At 41.4% G+C, this 20,927-nt stretch overlaps 1 protein-coding gene across 5 annotated transcripts in view; it reads left to right on the top strand.

Annotated features, from left to right (window-relative positions):
* Positions 1-20,927, top strand: part of gng7.S (guanine nucleotide binding protein (G protein), gamma 7 S homeolog) — a 57,964-nt gene that overhangs the window by 25,880 nt on the left and 11,157 nt on the right. Inside the window, exon 1 of one of the 5 annotated variants that reach the window (XM_041572664.1) lies at positions 1,663-1,688. The exons of 1 other annotated variant lie outside the window; for it this stretch is intronic. The gene's annotated coding sequence lies outside the window, so the exon portion shown is untranslated. Of the gene's footprint in view, positions 1-1,662; positions 1,689-11,398; positions 11,521-20,927 lie in introns of those variants that run through there. 3 more of the 5 variants (XM_041572666.1, XM_041572668.1, XM_041572660.1) reach the window with 3 other exon arrangements.

The following is a 20,927-nucleotide window of genomic DNA, read 5'->3' as shown; positions in this document are numbered from 1 at the left end:
GGGCGTTCCGACCTGCGCTCCCCTGCGTTCCGTTTTTTGGCGTTCAGCCGCAGGGGAGCGCAGGAATAGACGCAAGTCATTATTTGAAATGGGGCTGTACTCACTCAGGCGCGTGTAGGCGCCGAACGCAGGAAAAATGCAGCATGTTGCGTCTGAACCTGCGTTCGGCGCCTACACGCGCCTGAGTGAGTACAGCCCCATTTCAAATAATGACTTGCGTCTATTCCTGCGCTCCCCTGCGGCTGAACGCCAAAAAACGGAACGCAGGGGAGCACAGGTCGGAACGCCCGTGTGTAAGAGCCCTTAGCCAAAAAAGGGAATTAACAAAGAGTTTGCAATGTCAAATTTGTGATTTTCCACGATGAGTGCTTGTAATTAGGTGTGCAGGCATTACAATAACAGGTTTATAATGCATTAGCTTGGCATTTTGAGTGCCTGTCACTTATGATAGAAACTGAGAAATGGGAAAGGTTTCTCGCTGAGCAGAAAATGAGAGTACTAATTAATAGCCAGCTTACAGCTCATTACACACAGTAATGTGTGCAAAAGTAATCCTGAATCTGTGCAGAAATGGGTAAGGTTTTTATGTTGGCCCTTAATAAAACATCTGCATCTTGTTTCTTACAGATACATGGTTTTTATATACTTGAGCACATCATAATGTGAATGTGTGGGTAGATCTTACATTTAAAGGAACAGTTCAGTGTACAAATAAAAACAGGTAAATAGATTGCATGTGCAAAATAAAAAATGTTTCTAATATAGTTTGTTAGCCAAAAATGTAATGTATAAAGGCTGGAGTGACTGGATGTCTTGGAGTGACAATTGTCCCGGGCCCGGGCATGAAGGGGGGCCCGGCAGTGCTACAGTTTTGAAAAGAGCCGTCCCCCCTTGAGAGCGCCAAAGCCATGCGTGCTGCCATCCCCAACAGCCAAAATGCGGAAGTGCCTAGAACATCCGAAGGACCCAAAGCAACGAAAATAGCCAAACTCCCGAAGCGGCGAAAAGACCCGAAGTCACAAAAATAGCCTAAGTCCTGAAGCAGCGAAAAGACCCGAAAACAGCCGAAATTGAAGTCCTGAAGCTGTGAAAAGACCCAAAGTCACGAAAGCAGGCGAAGTTGAAGTGCTGAAGTGGAAGTGGAAACCAAGAGAGCTGAAAATTAGGTTTTGTTCTGTTATTCTGTTAACCCTGAAGGGGTTGTTGGTTTTTATTTTTTATTATATGTGGTTTTAGAATTATTTAGCTGTTTATTCAGCAGCTCTCCTGTTTGCAAGCTCAGCTATCTGGTTGCTAGGTTCCAAATCACCCTAGCAACCATGCAAAGATTTTAACAGAAGACTGAATAGGAGATGTACAAAATCTAGGGGTTGTGGAAGCACTCTTAAGGCTAAATCAAAGTATGTTTAAGTATAAGCACTTCCCTTATACTTAAACATACTTTGATTTAGCCTTAAGAGTGCTTCCACAACCCCTAGATTTTGTATATTATATTAGCCTTGAAGCTGTGGCTTAGCTTCCCGTGGTTTTTAATAGCACCCCATACCCACCCCCTTTTACTAATGGTGGTCCTATGCTTTTAAATATGGGCGTTGGTTTGGGCAATCTCTCTCTCTTAAAAGCCCTTATGGGCGGGGGAGGATTTAGCTTTCTGACTGAAACCAATGTTCAACACACAGTGAATACAGGTAATGCTATTATGCAGAGAACTAAGTCTTTTTATACTATGACCTGAGCTAAATAAGTTAGGGACCGCCATATGGGGTTTACCTTGACGTGGTATGGTGGCTTTTCAACTTTATGATCATAACTTTGTAACTAAAAACCCCTGTTTTGTAAACACATGCACTTGCATTTATACTGAATTGCTTATGAGACAGGGGCCCAGGGAAGTGCATTGTAAGTAGCACTTCCCTTATACTTAAACATACTTTGATTTAGCCTTAAGAGTGCTTCCACAACCCCTAGATTTTGTATACTGAATAGGAGATGGTCTGAATAGAAAGATGAGTAATACAAAGTAGCAATAACGATAAATCTGTAGCCTTATGGAGCATTTGTTTTTTTTGATGGGTTCAGTGACTCCCATTTAAAAGCTGAAAAGTGTCAGAGGAATAAGGCAAATTATTCAAAAATTATTATAAGAAAAAATGAAGGCCAGTTGAAAAGTTGCTTAAAATTAGCCATTCTATAACATACTAAGATTTAAGGTGAAGCACCCCTTTTAGGAATACCTTCCTGCGTTTGAGGCTTTGGAGTCCTTTTGGCATATGCTCTCTGGGATTAACCAGGCCACACAGATTTCAGCACTACTGTAGCCTCCTCTCTCTTCCGCATGCAGAACTGCTGAATCAGAAGCAGTGCAAACAGACTTTGGCGGATTTCAGCTCAAAATGCATGGTTCTTCGCCAAAATCTGACGTTTGTTTGCTACTGCCCGTGGTAGGCTGATTTGAGCTAGGGCACTTGGATTGGGTCGAAATTCTGCTGAAAAAAGACAAATCTTGGCAGAATCCTGAACCGAATCCTGGATTGAATGCATCCCTATAATTCTCTTTCATTCAATAATTTTTTTATTAAAAAAAATTTGCATGTTTAAATTAGGTTTTGGATTCAGCCAAATCATTAGTGAAGGATTCAGTATTTGGCTGAAATACAGTGCATTCCTAGTATGAGTGTGTTTGCACCAAGAAATTGTTTTGCCTCTTCCATGAAAATATTTCCTTACCACCAGTATGTGTTACCATCAAAACCCTTTCCACCAGAATAGCTAATGGAGATAGTGTTATGTGTCTAGAGCTCATTATCAATGCCAAATGTTCTCCGCACACACCTTTTAATAAGAATCCCAAAAATTCACTCCACATTGGTCAAAGATACTGTATAACTGAAGCACACGATGGGTGGGAGGGTAAGACAAAGGATGGTAAGTGCCAGTAGTGTAGTATAATAAATTTACATGTGGGCAACAAATCGTACTGTGTGCCATTGTCTTTATAAGTAGTAAAATACCTTAAAGGGATCATCTCATTGGAAAACATGTTTTTTTCAAAACGCATCAGTTAATAGTGCTACTCCAGCAGAATTCTGCGCTGAAATCCATTTCTCAAAAGAGCAAACAGATTTTTTTATATTCAATTTTGAAATCTGACATGGGGCTAGATATTTTGTCAATTTCCCAGCTGCCCCTGGTCATGTGACTTGTGCCTGCACTTTAGGAGAGAAATGCTTTCTGGCAGGCTGCTGTTTTTCCTTCTCAATGTAACTGAATGTGTCTCAGTGAGACATAGGTTTTTACTATTGAGTGTTGTTCTTAGATCTACCAGGCAGCTGTTATCTTGTGTTAGGGAGCTGCTATCTTGTTACATTCCCATTGTTCTTTTGTTTGGCTGCTGGGGGGGAAAAGGGAGGGGGATGATATCACTCCAACTTGCAGAACAGCAGTAAAGAGTGACTGAAGCTTATCAGAGCACAAGTCACATGACTTGGGGCAGCTGGGAAATTGACAATATGTCTAGCCCCATGTCAGATTTCAAAATTGAATATAAGAAAATCTGTTTGCTCTTTTGAGAAATGGATTTCAGTGCAGAATTCTGCTGGAGCAGCACTTTTAACTGATTCATTTTGAAAAAACAGTATCCCTTTAAGCGATCACGTGTTATCCAACAGAGAGAGTTTATCATCTAGTGATGTTTTTCATGAGTTACAGTCATTGGCCATTCTGGAGCAACTTGAACAAGTATTGATGGGGAACATCTGGCTATATTTAAACCAAAAGTAGACACTACATACAGTATATTAACAAATGAAAAAATTATAATAACTTAAACAGATAAAAGAGAGAAGGTTTTAGTGATCATTTGTGTAATGAATAAGTGTTGGAGTCCCTGTGTAATAAAAGTACCTGGTGTTCTAGCGGTGCGGCGGCGTGGACGGCCGCCGCGCTCCTTCTTCCTCCTCCCAGCGCCATTAGGGCACGCGCGGCGCACCTGCGCGCCTCTTAAAGGCGCTGGCGTGATTGCGCCAGCGCGTTCTGGTGCAAAAACGCACGTTCTGGGGCGTGGAATTCTTGCCCTATAAAAGGCCCATTCTGACTGTTGACTGATGCCCGTGATAGAACTTGTTTCTTGTGGTTCCTGAGCCTTGTGCGTTTGATCTGTTCTGAATCTAGTCTGTTTGATTACCCGTGTTTGACCCAGCCTGTTCCTGACTATTCTGCATTCTGTATCCTGGCCCTCGCCTGCCTACGACAACTCTTCCAGCTTAACCCCTTGATTGACAACCCGGTTTGACCCTTGCCTGCCTGACGATTCTTGATATCTGCCTGCCTCGACCCAGCCTGTCTGACGATTCTCTTGCCTGCTCCATTTGTACCGTGACCTTCGGCCCAAAAGACTCTGCTAACAGCCGTGCCCCTACGCCAGCCAGAACATCTCGCCTTGCACCCCTCGTTAAGTCCAGGTGGCACCCAAGTAAGCTATGGGCTCCTCCCGAAGCCCAACGGTGGTCACACTACTGGTGAAGCCGAGCCGAGACCAGGGTGCTTGGCATTTGTTCTGGTATCGGGTGCCGGCCGTGACATTATCACGGGCCATGGAGGACGAAAGTCACGATGAAGCTGCTGCTCCTCCAACTTCCACCGAAGCTCTTCTTACCACCCTGTTACAGCGCTTGGAGGACCATGAACAGAAGCAAAATTATCTCCTGCAGGGTTTCCACAACCTAACCCGACAGCTGGAGACTACGCAAGCTTCCCAGCAGCAATCTGTTCCTGTTTCTGCTCCTCTTCCTCCTCCTGTGGGTTCAACCAAACACCATGAGCCTAAAATTGTGTTCCCTGAAAAGTTCAGTGAGTATTGCACCAAGTTTTTCGTCTTTTAAAGAGGCATGCAAGTTGTACCTTAGTTTCTTTCCTCACTCTTTCCAATCAGGTGAGGAGAAAGTAAGATTCGTTATGACCCTGCTTTCGATTGACCCCCAAATTTGGGCCGTAAGGCTGCCTTCCTCTGACCCTGCTCGTTATTCCCTTGATACTTTCTTTAACAACATGGCAATTCTTTACGATGACCCGGATCGTGCATCTTCTGCCGATTCTGCGATTCATAAATTGCGCCAAGGGAAAAGGGATGCGGAGGTGTACTGCACAGAATTCCGCCGGTGGGCAGTAGAAACTGGGTGGAACGATTTGGCTCTACGGAGTCAATTCCGTTTGGGGTTATCAGATTCTTTAAAGGATAGTCTGGTTAATTATCCCTTACCTTCTAACCTGGATGATCTCATGTCCCTCGCCATCCAGGTAGATAGAAGGCAAAGGGAGAGAAGGGGTGAGAGGAGTACAAACTTCTCTGGGGTTACTAATCTAAGATCTAATGTGGTAACCAATGTAAAATCTTCTAACCCCTCTGTGCCTTTGCCTCAGGAGGAGCCTATGCAATTAGGCATATCCCATCTATCTCCTGAGGAGAAGGCACGCAGGCGTTACTTGGGTCTTTGCATGCATTGTGGTGAAAAGGGACATTTTCTAAACCAATGCTCTAAGAGGCCGGGAAACTCCGAAGCCTAAATGGAGATGGGAGCTCCATTTGGGTGCAGGAATTTCCTCTCCCCAATCTGCCTCTAAGGTGTTGTTACCAGTCAAACTAACCTGGCCTACGGGCTCTGTCAGGGTGTCCGCTTTTGTGGATTCTGGGGCAGAGGGGAACTTTTTGGACGCTGCATTTGCAGCCAAACATAACATTCCATTGGTTCCTCTAAGTTCCCCACTGAAAATTTGGGCGGTGGACAAAAGACCCTTAGGGTCGGGTATAGTTTCTAAGAAAACTATTTTTCTTTCTATGACTGCTAATCATCTGCATGGTGAGGAGATAGCATTATACCTCATTGAAGGTGCTACTTCTCCTCTCATCTTGGGGTTACCCTGGCTCCAGAGAAATAACCCTCTAATTGATTGGGTTTCTAAGAGGGTAGTTCAATGGGGTTCAGGGTGTGAGGGGGTCTGTTTTCCTCAGGTAGTAGCTACTACCTCTCTAGAAGGGTTACCTGCAGCTTATGCTGAATTTGAGGATGTTTTTTCTAAAAAGGCTGCTGAAACCTTACCCCCACATCGGCCATACGATTGCCCAATTGATCTAACCCCAGGGTCTACACCCCCTCGTGGGAGAACCTACCCTCTTTCATTGCCAGAAGCCCAGGCTATGAAAGAATATATTCGGGAAAACCTGGAAAGAGGCTTCATTCGGCCTTCCTGTTCCCCTGCTGGGGCTGGGTTTTTCTTTGTGGGGAAAAAATATGGGGGTCTTCGTCCCTGTATTGATTATAGGGGTCTCAATAAGATCACCATTAAGAATCGCTATCCTCTTCCCTTGATCTCTGAGTTGTTTGATCAGATCAAGTATGCTAAGATTTATACTAAACTTGATCTTAGGGGGGCTTATAACCTTATTCGTATCAGGGAAGGGGATGAGTGGAAAACAGCGTTCAACACCAGGGATGGCCACTACGAATATTTGGTGATGCCATTCGGTCTTTGTAACGCCCCTGCAGTGTTCCAGGAATTTGTCAATGACATCGTTCGGGACCTGCTTGGGATATTCGTAGTGGTCTATCTTGATGACATTCTTATTTTCTCTTCTAATCTGGGTGAACACCGGAATCATGTCTGTGAGGTCTTGCGTAGACTTAGAGAAAATAATCTGTATGCAAAACTTAAGAAGTGTACTTTTGAGGTGACCTCTGTTCAGTTTTTGGGGTTTAATATTTCTAACAGGGGTCTTGAGATGGATCCAGGGAAGGTGAGAGCTGTCCTGGAATGGACCCAACACCTTTCTTTACGAGCAACCCAAAGATTCCTCGGTTTTGCAAATTATTACCGCCAATTCATCAAGAATTTTTCCCTGGTAGTTGCTCCAATCACCAACTTGACCAAAAAGGGTGCTGACCCTAGTATTTGGCCCCCAGAAGCAGTTCAAGCTTTCGAACGCCTCAAAAAAGAGTTCAGTTCTGCCCCTATTTTGCAGCATCCAGATACTGCCTTACCATTTATTGTGGAGGTAGATGCCTCTGAAGTGGGTGCTGGGGCAGTCCTTTCCCAAAGGCACCCGATAACCAACAAGTTACATCCCTGCGCCTTTTTCTCTAGGAAGTTTTCGCCTGCAGAGGCAAACTATGATATTGGGAACAGGGAATTGTTGGCTATCAAGTGGGCCTTTGAGGAATGGCGGCATCTACTTGAAGGTGCTAAACATATGGTAACAGTATATACAGACCATAAAAACCTGCTTTACATAGAATCGGCCACACGGCTAAACCCTAGGCAGGCTAGATGGGCATTGTTCTTCACCAGGTTTAACTTTTCTTTAACATACAGGCCTGGATCTAAAAACACCAAAGCTGATGCGCTCTCTAGGAGTTTTGAATCTACCTCCTCTGACTCTAGTGAGTGCATCCCCATCATTCCTAGAGAGTTGATTGTAGCCGCATTGGGTTCTGACCTCTCCACCTTGTTGTCCCCTGTCCAATCTTCTGCTCCTGCAGACACTCCCGCTGGGAGAATGTTTGTGCCTGAGGAGCTGAGGGAACAAGTTCTTGAAGAGGTTCATAACTCCAAAATGGCTGGGCATCCTGGCATTGCCAAAACTATTTCATGGTTAGCCCGTCGTGTGGTGGCCTTCTTTTAAACAGGATACTAAGGTTTTCGTATCCGATTTGTCAAAGATCTAAATCCTCTCGTCAATTGTCACAAGGTCTGTTAAATCCGTTACCAATCCCTGAGAGGCCATGGTCCCATCTTTCGATGGATTTCATTGTAGATCTGCCTCCCTCTCAGGGTAAAACTGTAATTTGGGTGGTGGTGGATAGGTTTAGTAAAATGAGCCATTTTGTTTCCCTTCCACACCTCCCTTCTGCCAAAACCTTAGCCGATCTCTTTATCTCTCATATTTTCAGGTTACATGGCTTTCCTGTTAACATTGTGTCTGACAGAGGTGTTCAGTTTGTCTCGAAGTTGGAGAGCTTTCTGCTCTTTAATTGGCATTGATTTATCCTTCTCAACTGCTTACCATTCCCAAACCAATGGACAAACTGAAAGAGTGAATCAATCCCTTGAGCAATATCTCAGGTGTTATGTATCTGATAACCAGTCCTCTTGGGCTGAATTGTTGCCCTGGGCAGAGTTTGCCTACAATAATGCCACTCACTCCTCTTCTGGGGAGTCTCCTTTCTTTATTGTGAATGGGCTACATCCAAAGGCATTTTCTTTTTCTGGTTTAGATTCCTCTGTACCCTCTGCTAATTCCTCTGTCAATCATGTTTCTAAAGTTTGGTCCCAAGTTCATCATTCTCTTTCTGCAGCTTCCTCTGCTCAAAAGAAAGCTGCAGATAGATCTCGTAGAGAGGCTCCTCAATACAAGGTGGGAGATTCTGTTTGGCTATCTAGCAAAAATATTAGGTTGAAGGTACCCTCTCTCAAACTGGGTCCCAGGTTCATTGGTCCATACCCAATAACTGAGATAATCAATTCTTCCTCTGTTCGTCTCCAATTACCTGCAGAGTTTAAAATATCTAATTCTTTTCATGTTTCTCTTCTAAAACCAGCCACTCAAGTCCGCCATATTCCTGCTCCTCCCCCTGTATTAGTCAAAGGTCAGCCTGAATTTGAGATCCAGGAGTTCCTCGATTCTCGTCTGGTACAGGGTAAGCTCCAGTATCTTATTAAGTGGAAGGGCTATGGCTCTGAGGAGAACTCCTGGGTCTCAGTCGATGACATCAAGGCTGATCAACAGAAAGAAATTCCATCAAAAATTTCCTGGGAACCCTGGGGGTCCAGTGGGGGGGGTAATGTAATAAAAGTACCTGGTGGTCTAGCGGTGCGGCGGCGTGGACGGCCGCCACGCTCCTTCTTCCTCCTTCCAGCGCCATTAGGGCGCCCGCTTAAAGGCGCTGGCGTGATTGTGCCAGCGCGTTCTGGCGCGAAAACGCACGTTCTGGGGCGTGGAATTCTTGCCCTATAAAAGGCCCATTCTGACTGATGCCTGTGATAGAACTTGTTTCTTGTGGTTCCTGAGCCTTGTGCGTTTGATCTGTTCTGAATCTAGTCTGTTTGATTACCCGTGTTTGACCCAGCCTGTTCCTGACTATTCTGCATTCTGTATCCTGACCCTCGCCTGCCTACGACAACTCTTCCTGCTTAACCCCGGTTTGACCCTTGCCTGCCTGACGATTCTTGATATCTGCCTGCCTCGACCCAGCCTGTCTGACGATTCTCTTGCCTGCTCCATTTGTACCGTGACCTTCGGCCCAAAAGACTCTGCTAACAGCCGTGCCCCTACGCCAGCCAGAACATCTCGCCTTACAACCCTCGTTAAGTCCTGGTGGCACCCAAGTAAGCTGAGGGCTCCTCCTGAAGCCCAACGGTGGTCACACTACTGGTGAAGCCGAGCCGAGACCAGGGTGCTTGGCATTTGTTCTGGTATCGGGTACTGGCCGTGACACCCTGGTTGCAGAAGCAACTTCTACTTATGCCTCAAAAAGAAGGGGCACCACAAGTAGATAGAATAATTCAAACCAAATATGCTTATAGTCTCTTTGTAACATGCAAAGAGATGTTTAGTGCCTGATTAATGGTTAAAGTGTTTCATTGTGCCAGCATGAGCTTCTGCTTGTGGTAGATGCACCAAGGTACTAGGAACTACTAAACAGCACTTGTACAAAAATTAGCAAATTGGCACACATGCATTATGTGTAGCATTTATTGGCCACAATGCCACCAACCAATTTTGCACTGTATCTTGCATTTGTAAACAAGCCCCAATGATCTTTTTCTTTCTCTTACTGTTTTTCTGTAAACAGAAAAGTGTTGTTTTCAAAAACAACTTACATTAAATTAGAATGAAAATTGCTTCACAGTAACGACAGTATCACTGGCACCCTTAATTAACATTGCTTTCATGATATATTAGCCTCTGTGTGTTCTTATCTGTTTTCACTCACAAAAAAACTAAATAGAGAAATGTTTCCCTCACTGGAGCTACGAGTTAACGCAGCCCAAAAAAACCCCATAGATCTTTGTTTCCACCAGAGTGTTTCCCCCACTGGAGCTGTAGGTTGACACAGCCCACTCTCTTGGTGGATAAACAATACTGACAGCGGCATGAGCAGGCAGGCTTTTGCCTGGAGGCATTGCCAGCCACTGAGACCCAGCTGTGTATGCCATATCTTGCACGTGCAAACTTGGTATCTGTGCATGTGCATTTCACAAAGTGGAGCATTCAGAAGATAAGTATGTGACCCAAATTTGCACGTGTAGTAAAATATGGTTGTGCATCATGGGACACTGCTTCTGGCAGCAGCTAGAGCCTTTTGGTTGCTGACATGTAATATTATGTTCCAGGACTGCATTAAAAAAGGTATGGAAAAAAAAATTAACTCTGCGGTGCATGTTCTCTATTGTCTAGATGCAGGAGCTTTCCCAATAGCATTTAGAATCTATAATTTCAGGTTGCTATTAGCTCCCTCTTGTGGTTAAAGTTGGTGGTAAAGCAAATATGCCAAAACTAAGATGTCTAGCTGAATTCTAACTGAATTCATTATGAATTGTATTCACATCATGAGTTTATTGTGAGACAATATTTGAATATGTTGTACTATTTCACTTTAGGGTAATTTGCTGGGGGGTACTTTTACTAGGGACTTTAGGACAACTTCATCTTTAAAATATGAATTCCATTGATCTTCTGAACAGTTAATGCCTTTATGTATAGGATACCAAACTATGTGTTGTATAGCAAACACTTATTCCTTTTGTCTGCAGGGTGGGGATTTTGTAATAATTGTAAGTATATATTCTACTGCAATGCTGTATTGTATATTAACTGTGCACCAACCCTTTTTGTTTTTGGCATAGCTTTGGAATAGCTTTGTCTTAATATTGCAGGTTATTCCTATACAAATAAAGTCTTATCCCACAAAGATTCTTTTGTCAAAATCTTTTTGTAACTGGAGGACATTATTATTTATAGCCTTGTAATAGGTAAGGAAATATTGGCAACATATGCTGCTGTTAGCAACGAGGGATCATAAACGGAGTACTTTGCAGGACCCACTAAATCATCTGTCAATTAAATGGATCATCCCATGGGAATCCACCTGACACTGGATCAGACTCTGACAGTGTTCTCATTGACCTATTTCCTGCAAAAACTCCAGTAAATATTTATCAAATTCTCCTAGCAACAACAAGATGTTGCTTGAAGAGCTGATAAGCAGTCCAAAGTATGAACATGTTCAAGGTTATAATGATATAAATGCATGCAAGTGGGGCTGGGGTGCCTGAGACACATGAGCTATGAATGCATGGTGTGCTTAGATTTGGCAGCAGAATAGTCTCTGCCTTTTCTTTGAATGCTGCAAGCTTATGCCATTTTGTCTACTTTGCAAACACCAGTAACAACCAGAACAAAAACACAGAGAACATTAGACCAGTGAAAAAAGTGGACTCTTTATTCTTCTTATACCCCAAAACAATGTAAGTATATATTGCATAAAACAGAGTATATGTGAGACCTTTATTTAAATAAATCATCTTCATAAAATTATACTTTTTTAGTAGTATGTACCACTGGGTAATCCTAGTCAATTAATGGATCAAGTTCTGTCTTTTTCTCCCGCGATTCTTCCTATTACAGCTAGAGTTACATTACTTCTGGTCAGGTGATCTCTGAGGCAGCACACAGACCATCATGAAATGGTGGCTCAAGGGAAAATATGTTAAAGGGCAATATTTACTAATATATATATATATATATATATATATATATATATATATATATATATATATATATATATATATATATATAACAGTAAGATTCTTTAATATGCCACTTAATATGATATGAACTATCTGTTGGTTAAATATTCATTCTGGGGAATTAACCCAGGATGGTCCTTGCAGGGGAATCTGGACAAATTTGCTATCTGGGCATCTAAGTGACAGATGACTTAAAGGAGAATTCAACCTTTAATGAAAAAAAAACCTCCCCCCTCCCCCAGGTAGACCCCCTCTCTCCTCCTCCCCAGCCTACCTGCCCCCCCCCATGCAAATGCCCCTAATTTTTTACTCACCCCTCCATGCAGATTCTGGCCTCGGAGTTCATGGCAGCAATATTCTTCTTCTCTGGTAATCTTCGTGTCTTGACGGAAGTTTCGGCGCATGCACAGTTGGACTAAATTTCTGATCCCGAACCACTGCGCATGGGCCGAAAGTAACAAAAATGTCCCAAAAAAGAGTTGAAAGGAGCATTTTGTGGTAATTGAAAAGGAGAATGACTGGGATTTTCCCAGTTGTCCAATTTTTGCTCCATTATATCAGAAAATCTAAATTGAAGGAAACATTTCAAACTCGGATCTTAATCATTCTAACAAACATAACAAACATTCAGTGTGGTGCCTCCTTTTATTGCACTCTGGGTCACAGGGTTTCCTTAACCTGAGGGGGGGACAGGAAAGAGTACCTGTCTGTACCAGTAATTCTTGTTCTTCCGATGATTTTTATGTAGCCTTTTGGAACCTCCCATATTTATTTATTTACATAGGGAGGAGAGTCTGAGTTGTGCCATCCGGGGTATTATATTTTACCCATGGGTCCCATATTTTTTTCGAACTGTCTTTGTTTATCATTCAATATGCTAGTTAATTTCTCATTGACCAAGATCCAGTTCAATTTGTTTTTAAGTCATTGTATGGGCAATAATGGGGACTTCCATGTTAAGCTGGCCATAGACTCAAAGATCTGATGACATATTTTGTCCGGCCGGGATCGGACAGGCTAAAAGATTTCTGTCGGCTGCCGATAATATCTCTGCGTGTATTGCCGATCGTACGACTTTCAGAGGGCTGGATTGCTGTCAGGGGCAGAACATTGGCTGATCTGTTCTTTTGTACTTTTATTTGATCGAAATGGTTAGTGGCAGGTCGGGAGATGGGAAAGTCTGATCGTACCATGATTCGTACGATCGGATCTTTGCGTCTATGGCCATCTTAAGTTTAGCCGCTGTGAAGATATGGGTAATCGGGGTTCTTAAGCTTTTGTTTACAGTCGATATTTTGTTCCCCAGTAGAGCTTGATCTGGTAATTTACTGAGGTTAATCCCAGTAACAGAATATATAGTTTCAGATACCCTTGTCCAAAATCTTTGTACCTTAGGGCATTGCCACCATATATCGTATAACGTGCCCTCCCCTCTACATTTTCTGAAGCATTGGAGGTCAATGCTCGTAATTGACCCCCAATGCATAGTAATCTTGTGTAGTCTGGTTGGGACTAAGTACCAACATAGTATAACCTTATACTCAATAGGGAGGTGTTGATTGAACTGTGGGTTACCGAGTCCTATATTTTAAGCCATTCTTGCTCCTCCAGGGGTCTGCCCAGGTCTCCCTCCCAGGCTCGAGCGTATGGTAGTTGTGGTGGGGTATTGGCCAGTTTCAGTATTTGGTATAAGCGAGATAATACCCCTTTAGAATATGTGTAGGTAGTGCATATCATTTCTAGGTATGATGAAAGAGGAGTATCCGTTCCACTGTACATAGCTTTCATGTAATGTTGTATTTGTAGGAAGTGGAACCGTTCCTCTGGTGGTGGAGTGTGTAGTTTCTGGAAATAATTTGTGTTTAACAAAAACTCAAGTGCCTGTAAAATAAATTCGTTTTGGATAACAGGATATAAGTTGGAATGTTGTAACCAAAATTTGATGGCTAGGGTCCCTCGGTCATGTTGAATGGAAGAATATAGAGAACTCACATCTAGAGATGCCCAGACGTAAGAAGATTTCCATGGAATGGTCTGAATCTTGTTTATACAGTCAGTGCTGTCTCTGAGGTAACTAGGAAGCTCTAGAACAATAGGTAATAACAATTCATCAACATATTCGGATAAATGTTCATTCAGGGACCCAATTCCAGAAACTATTGGGTGAACATTAACAAGGCTTTTGTGAACTTTAGGTAACCAATGAAAAATTGTAATACATGGATTTTTACAGTAAATATATTCAAATTCTCGATCAGTCAAAATGGATTCAAACTTAGCCCAATTTAATAAATTCAACATTATGTCCTGAAACCTCCTAGTTGGATCAAAGTCCAGAACCTGATAAGTATCTGAGTCTCGTAATTGTCTGAGGGCCTCAGATTTATAATACTGTTTCAAATACAACCACCGAACTCCCTTTATCCGCGTTCTTAATGATGATCGATTTGTTAGATTGAAGACTAGTAATAGCATTGAATTCACTCTTACTTAAATTATGGTGACCCCTGTTATAGGACCTAGTATGTTTAGCCAAATCATTAGTGACTAGTTTTTGAAACATATCAATATATACTGTATTCCTCTACTTTGTACAGGGTAGAAGGTAGACCTCTCACCCAGTTGGGTATGTGTCACAGTATGATTTGGGTGGTCACCCCTATACGATTCAAGCAAAAGATCTTGCATGGTGTTAACAGTACATAATTCTTCAAAGGAAAAAGTATTAAACTGATTACCTCTATATGGGGTGTCCAAAGCATCATGAGCCAAAAGATTATCCCCATTCTCAGTATCATATGATATATGTGAAATGTCAGAATCATCTCTATCTAAGTCCTCATCAGAGGGGGAAACCTCATTAGTATGACCAATATTGTAGTGAAGCATTAGTGTAAGTTTGCTTATGAATTGATTAACCTCCAATATAACGTCAAATAGTAGGAAACTTAGAGTCAACTAGAAGGTCATTAAGGAATCTGACACGTAGCTGGGGCCAGTAATGGAAATCTTGCAACTCCTGGAGCTGGGAAAGGTAGGTATTCCTCCAAAGAGGCAGATGGGGGGACTTAACGGGCATAGACCTGTGCAAGATTTTACATGCCAATTTCCATGCATGATGTGGGGTATTGACTGTAGTTGGTAAATGGGCCATAGTCCCGTAGATGCCTGTAGGGGACGTTACGGAGCTCATCTAATGAGCCTAGTAGCGTGCCCAACAATATGCTGTTTCAGGATGAAACCAGGAATGAATATGATAAAGTTGGCCTGCTATATAATAAAGGAACAGATGCGGGAGCCCCAATCCCCCCCTGTCAATGGGAGCAGTTAAGGCAATCCAGGACATTCTGGGTGGTTTGTTAGCCCATAAAAATGGAATAAGTAGTGAAGTAACCTTCTTGAAGAAAAGGGGCGAGATCTGAGATGGTGAGTTCAGCAGCACTTTGTAGCAGTTTCGGTAAGTAAATCATTTTATAAATATTAACCCTTCCCCATAGCATCATCGGTAACTTGGCCCATGTTAACAAAGCTTTTTTGAGATGAGCAAGGATTGGTTCTAGATTGTTAGTTGTATATGAAGCTGTATCTTTGGTAATAGTAATACCTTGGTATTTAAATTGTGGGGTACATTTCAGACCTTTGATTGTGTCCGCCTGATTTGGGAGATGATCTATTGGCATAATTACTTATTTCCCTTTATTTATAGCTAGCCCGGAAAAGTCTCGGAATTCGTCTAGCATCTGAAGGGTATGGTCTAAAGAATGGTCAGTCTGCTAGAAACAGGAGCAGATCGTCAGCATATAAAGCCAATTTGTCCTCTAAAGCCCCCAAGTGTAGTCCCTGTATTTCTGCTGACTGACGAATCTTAAGAGCTAATGGCTCTATTGCTATGGCAAATAGGAGGGTGCGAGAGGGGGCATACCTGTCTTGTGCCCCGGGACAAGGAGAAGGACTTAGAATTAATGTTATTCACTCTGATTTGGGCAGTGGGGGCCTTGTATAGTAACTGGATCCACTTAGTGAAGTTAGGGCCAAACCCGAATTTACTCATAACTGCCCAAAGGTATTGCCACTCAATGGAATCAAATGCCTTTGCTGAATCAATAGACACTACTGTTCTGGAGTAGTGGTCGGGGTGGATTATGGCAGTAATATCTTTATTGCAAAAAAATGAAAAACCAATACCTTGATCAAATGTGGGGTGTTCCCAAATTTATTGTAGTGCTCCAGACACTTGAGTCATGTTCAGATGTTTCCAGACAAACAACTGCCCTTCCTCAAGTAATAACTTTAGCCAGCCTAGTAGCTAGAATCTCCAGTAGGCCCTGCAGTTGATACTTTACCCCTTCTTAGATCACATCAGAGTAAATAAAGGTCCAAGGCATGATAGCTTTTTCCTGTTGGTACTAAAAGATCTTACAAAAAAAGAAAGTTGTGGGTGCATCCTAAGTCTAAATTATAATATGTTTAAGTACAATGGAAGTGCTACTGACTTGGCCAATTAATCAATGCACATTCCCTGGTCCACTGTCTAAGTAATTCAGTATATATGCAAGTGCATGTATTTAAAAAAACAGGTTTTTTTTGTTACAAAGTTACGATCATAAAGCCACCATACCACGTCAAGGCAAACCCCACACAAAAAGATATTAGCTTTGTTGTCACCAGACAGATTTCCATGATTGTTTGATGTTTGTCATGGTGCTTAGAGATTGGTGAATTGTGGTGTCACTATTAAAATAGAATCCCCTTTTTTCAGCAAAGTAACCACACTAGAGGCCATCCATTTAGACTAGAGGAACAGAACTTTAATTTGAAGCAGCGTAGGGGATTCTTCACAGTGAGGTTGTGGAATGCACTGCTGGATGTTGTTGTGATCGCTGATTCTGTTAATGGCTTGGATGTTTTCTTGGACAGACATAATATCAAAGGCTATTGTGATACTAATATCTACAAGTAGTATAGACTTGTATATATAGTTTATGTGAGTGTATGGAGGGTCGGTGTGAGTGTGTGTGTGTGTACTGTATGTATGGACACTGGCTTTTATTTGTAGGGGTTGAACTTGATGGACTTTGGTCTTTTTTCCAACCCTTTGTAGCTATGAGGACTTGAGAAGAAACCTAGACTTTGGGGTTACAGTGTAATATTATGAAATGTTATTATGTAATATTGTGGATTTAGGTTGGTATTAATGCAGTGAAAGATCTAACCTTAAAAGTGTACAAGAAAATATTTATTTTTGAAAACTTTGACAACTGGGGCTCATTTATCAACATTGGGCAACTTTGGTCCTGTTCAGTAACCCATAGCAACTAATTAAATGTTTGCTTTTATTGTTCTACCAACAGCTGGTTAAAAAAATAATAATCACTGATTGGATGCTATGAGTTACTGCCCATGTGCAAATTTATTTGTTCAGTGTTGATAAATGAGTACCAAGACTTGAATAATTAGAAATGTATTTATCAATTAGAAATGCATTAATTTGTGACATTTTCAAAGATATAGTAGACCCTGAGCATTTAACAGTACATGCATTACTGTGTACATTTAAGATATGACCACTAGATGTCAGTATTATGGTTTATTTCTGCATAGCTTGTATATAAACATGTGTAAAGGGGATGTGTGTGTATATGTAAATCAGTAAGTATTGTGTTAAACATGTGTAAGACAATTTGGGGATATTACAGTGTAGAAGAGTGATAGGAATCAAGAAAACAAAATATGTATCAAAAACATATGGTTAAACACATCAAATCCAGTATGATGCCTATTAATAACTAAACTTGTAAAACTTCTGAGAACCTACCATAATATTTTCAGTATTCATTTGTATTAAATAAGGCACTGAATGCAAGCAGTTTGTATGTTCTTAATGTGCTTGTGTGCGTTTCCTCCCACACACCACAAACATACAAGCAGGTTAATTGGTTCCTGATAAAACTGGCCCTAATGTGTGTGAATGTGATGCGGACCTTATATTGTAAACTCCACTTGAGTTTAGAGAACTGTAAAATATATTGGTTTATATATATATATATATATATACGTATAAAGCATTAGAATACTGTGCATGTTAGTGCTGATTTCTTACTTGGTGGTCTATTGCCTTAAATCAGTTAGAACAGGGGTGCCCAAACTTTTTGCAACGAGGGCCAGATTTGGTGAGGTGAAAATGTGTGGGGGCCGACCATTCAGCCTGACATTCTTTGAACCATTAACATTAAATTACAGGAATCGAGTAATCGTAGCAGTAATATTTGGGCACATTAGTGAAATGATCTGCCACTTGGTCTATACTACTGCCTGTGTGCTGAAGGTGTTAGCAATAGACACGTACTGGCACGTAGTGACGACACACTTCAGTTTACTTGCACGTCAGTACGTCTATTGACACCTTCAGCCCTAAAGAAGTATGCGAAAACATCGCGTCTCTACGTGCCAGTAAGTGTCAATTGCTAACACCTTCAGTACACAGGTAGCAGTATAGACCAAGTGACAGATCATTTCACTAATGTGCCTTAATATTACTGCTATGGGATTCCTGATCGCACTGTGCTGGGGGGCCTCATTATTATTAATTTTAAAAACGGGTTGCAATTGGCCACCGGGCCGCATTTTGGACAGGCACGTTAGAACAACTGTGTTTGAAGCATTAAGATTGGCATGCTGTGCTGCTTAATTCTTTTGCACATTGTATTGTGTACTGTAAGCTTATTTGTACACCTAGACCTAGATTTTTTGTAACCCATATCCCTAAATACTGTATACTTATTTGACGTTTTTTTTAATAGCATAACTTTTTACTAATGTGTCTGGATGAATGTGCTGTGAAAACTGTGACACAAGACTGGAAAAACTGTGCATTTTGTATGCTGCATTGGCTGGCTATTTTTAGAAGTGCTGTTAATTACATTTCTACCTGCAGATTTCAAGCACATTTCCAGATTGTTCTTTGGCAGCACACCATTTGCTGTTCTGGGTAATGACATGTTGGGCTTGAGAATTACATGTCAGCAACAAGCAGAAAGCAATTTTTTTATAAACTATCCTCTTTTGAAATGGCCCTTAAAAATACAGAGCAATAATAATATTTTAATATGCAATTTCCTACACTTGTTGCTATGAATGAGTGTCACACAACATTCAGCTTTGTTCCTATTAATAAACATCTGGTGACATATTTCAGTAAGGATATTTAGCATTCCTAAGTTATGTGACCTGCAAAGCTCTGTCTATTGGCACGTGTTAAAATTACTTTCAGACAGGGTGACTCCTTGTTCATGTACTCTAGATTCAGAGGCAAATAAGTAATACTATAATAAAACACATTCCTAATCTGAATATATTATCATAAGGTCCATGTGATTCAAGTAAGAGTATACACCATGTTCTTTATTTAAGGTTCTTTGTACCATTCCAAGGGGAAAAGTATCTGGCTCGTATCTGGCCCGTGTTTTCTCTTTACAACATAATAAAAGCAGCTCTGTTATGTAGCCAGAACAAAATGTTCTTTGCATTCAAAATCACTGTATTTTCAGAACTAGAGCAGGACAAAAACTGAGCCCTGACTGAGCAATGGAAGTCAGGTTACTCGCATAGAGAATAATAACTTCCAGTGCTCAGTAAAGTCTGCTTTATCTCCAAAAATACAGCAATTTTCTGCAAAATAAAGTATCATTCCCTGGACATCAGCTCCTGGAGATGGCACTTCTGCAGCACTAACAATTTTATATGTGGGTGGTCTTACAGCATTGTTTACTGTATGGTACTTAGCAGTATATTAAAGTAACAGTTCAGCGTTCAGATACAGTAGGCTGTGCAAAATAAAAAAATTCTAATATAGTTAGTTAGCCAAAAATGTAATGTATAAAGGCTGGAGTGACTGGATGTCTAATATATTAGCCAGAACCCAACTTTTCAGCTCTCTAACTCTGAGTTAGTCAGCGACTTGAAGGGGGGGCCACATGGTACATAACTGTTCAGTGAGTTTGCAATTGATCCTCAGCATTCAGCTCAGATTCAAAAGTAACAGTAATGACCCATGTGGCCCCCCCCCACTCAAGCAGGACTGGGATTCAAAATAGGCCCTGGCATTCCAAGTACACAGAGGCCCAAACAGCCCCCAGCAGCCCACAATAGTGACTTTCTATGCATCTTATAGCAGCCCCTCTGGCATTTGCCAGAACCCACAGATTGCCAGTCCGGGCCTGCCCTCAAGTCACTGATTGGTTACTGCTTGGTCACCAGGGTAAACAGTCAGTGGAAACCAAGAGAGCTGAAAAGCAGGAAGTAGTGTTCTGGCTATTATGTTACACATCCAGTCACTTCAGCCTTTATACATTACATTTTTGCCTAACTGACTATATTAGAAAAAAATTAGAAATACATTTTTTTATTTTGCACAGCCTATCTATTTACTCAGTTTTTAATTAATACTGAACAATTCCTTAGTTAGGTAGTAAGCTATTTAGTTATACAATGACTAGGTAGAAATATGGAGGCTTATCTAGGCAGTGAGAACACCCTGTGGATTTTACTGCTGCTACTATATATCCACTTGGCAACAGTTTGCTTTTAAAATGTAGTGGCTTGCAAATTAATATACCCATAGTTATCAGGCTGGCTGAGAACAGATTTTTTTTTAAATAATGGCACCACATTAGCAATTTTCTTGGAACCATACCAGATAATCAAGAATCATGGAAGATGAAGTCAAAATGGGTTGTATGTTTCCAGACCATGTTCATTTGTTTCTCTCAACTTCTTCTTTGGTCAGTGATACCCTATTCTTATAACTTATTAAATTGGGTCTATTTATTTTCTATAATTCATTTAATGGTTCCTCATTTGTGTAAACAAAAGGAAAGAAGCCATTTGCCTGTTCCTATCAACCAGGTTACTGACACCAATATCAAGGGTCCCATACCCTCCTGCTTCATTTATTTTAGTGGGTACAACCAGACCTAGTTGTAAAAATGTATTTTTTGATGTTTTACCAGGAATTTGTAGCATATTCCAGTGATATCTATCTTTTCCAAATCTGATTTCTTACCAGGTCTCTGTAATAACAAATACATTATAAATCCTACTATATGCAATAAACTTCCTCCATTATT

The sequence above is a fragment of the Xenopus laevis genome, chromosome 1S (genome assembly GCF_017654675.1).
Source record: "Xenopus laevis strain J_2021 chromosome 1S, Xenopus_laevis_v10.1, whole genome shotgun sequence".
NCBI classification, from domain to species: Eukaryota; Metazoa; Chordata; class Amphibia; order Anura; family Pipidae; genus Xenopus; species Xenopus laevis.
This window is presented reverse-complemented; position numbering and strand designations above follow the sequence as displayed.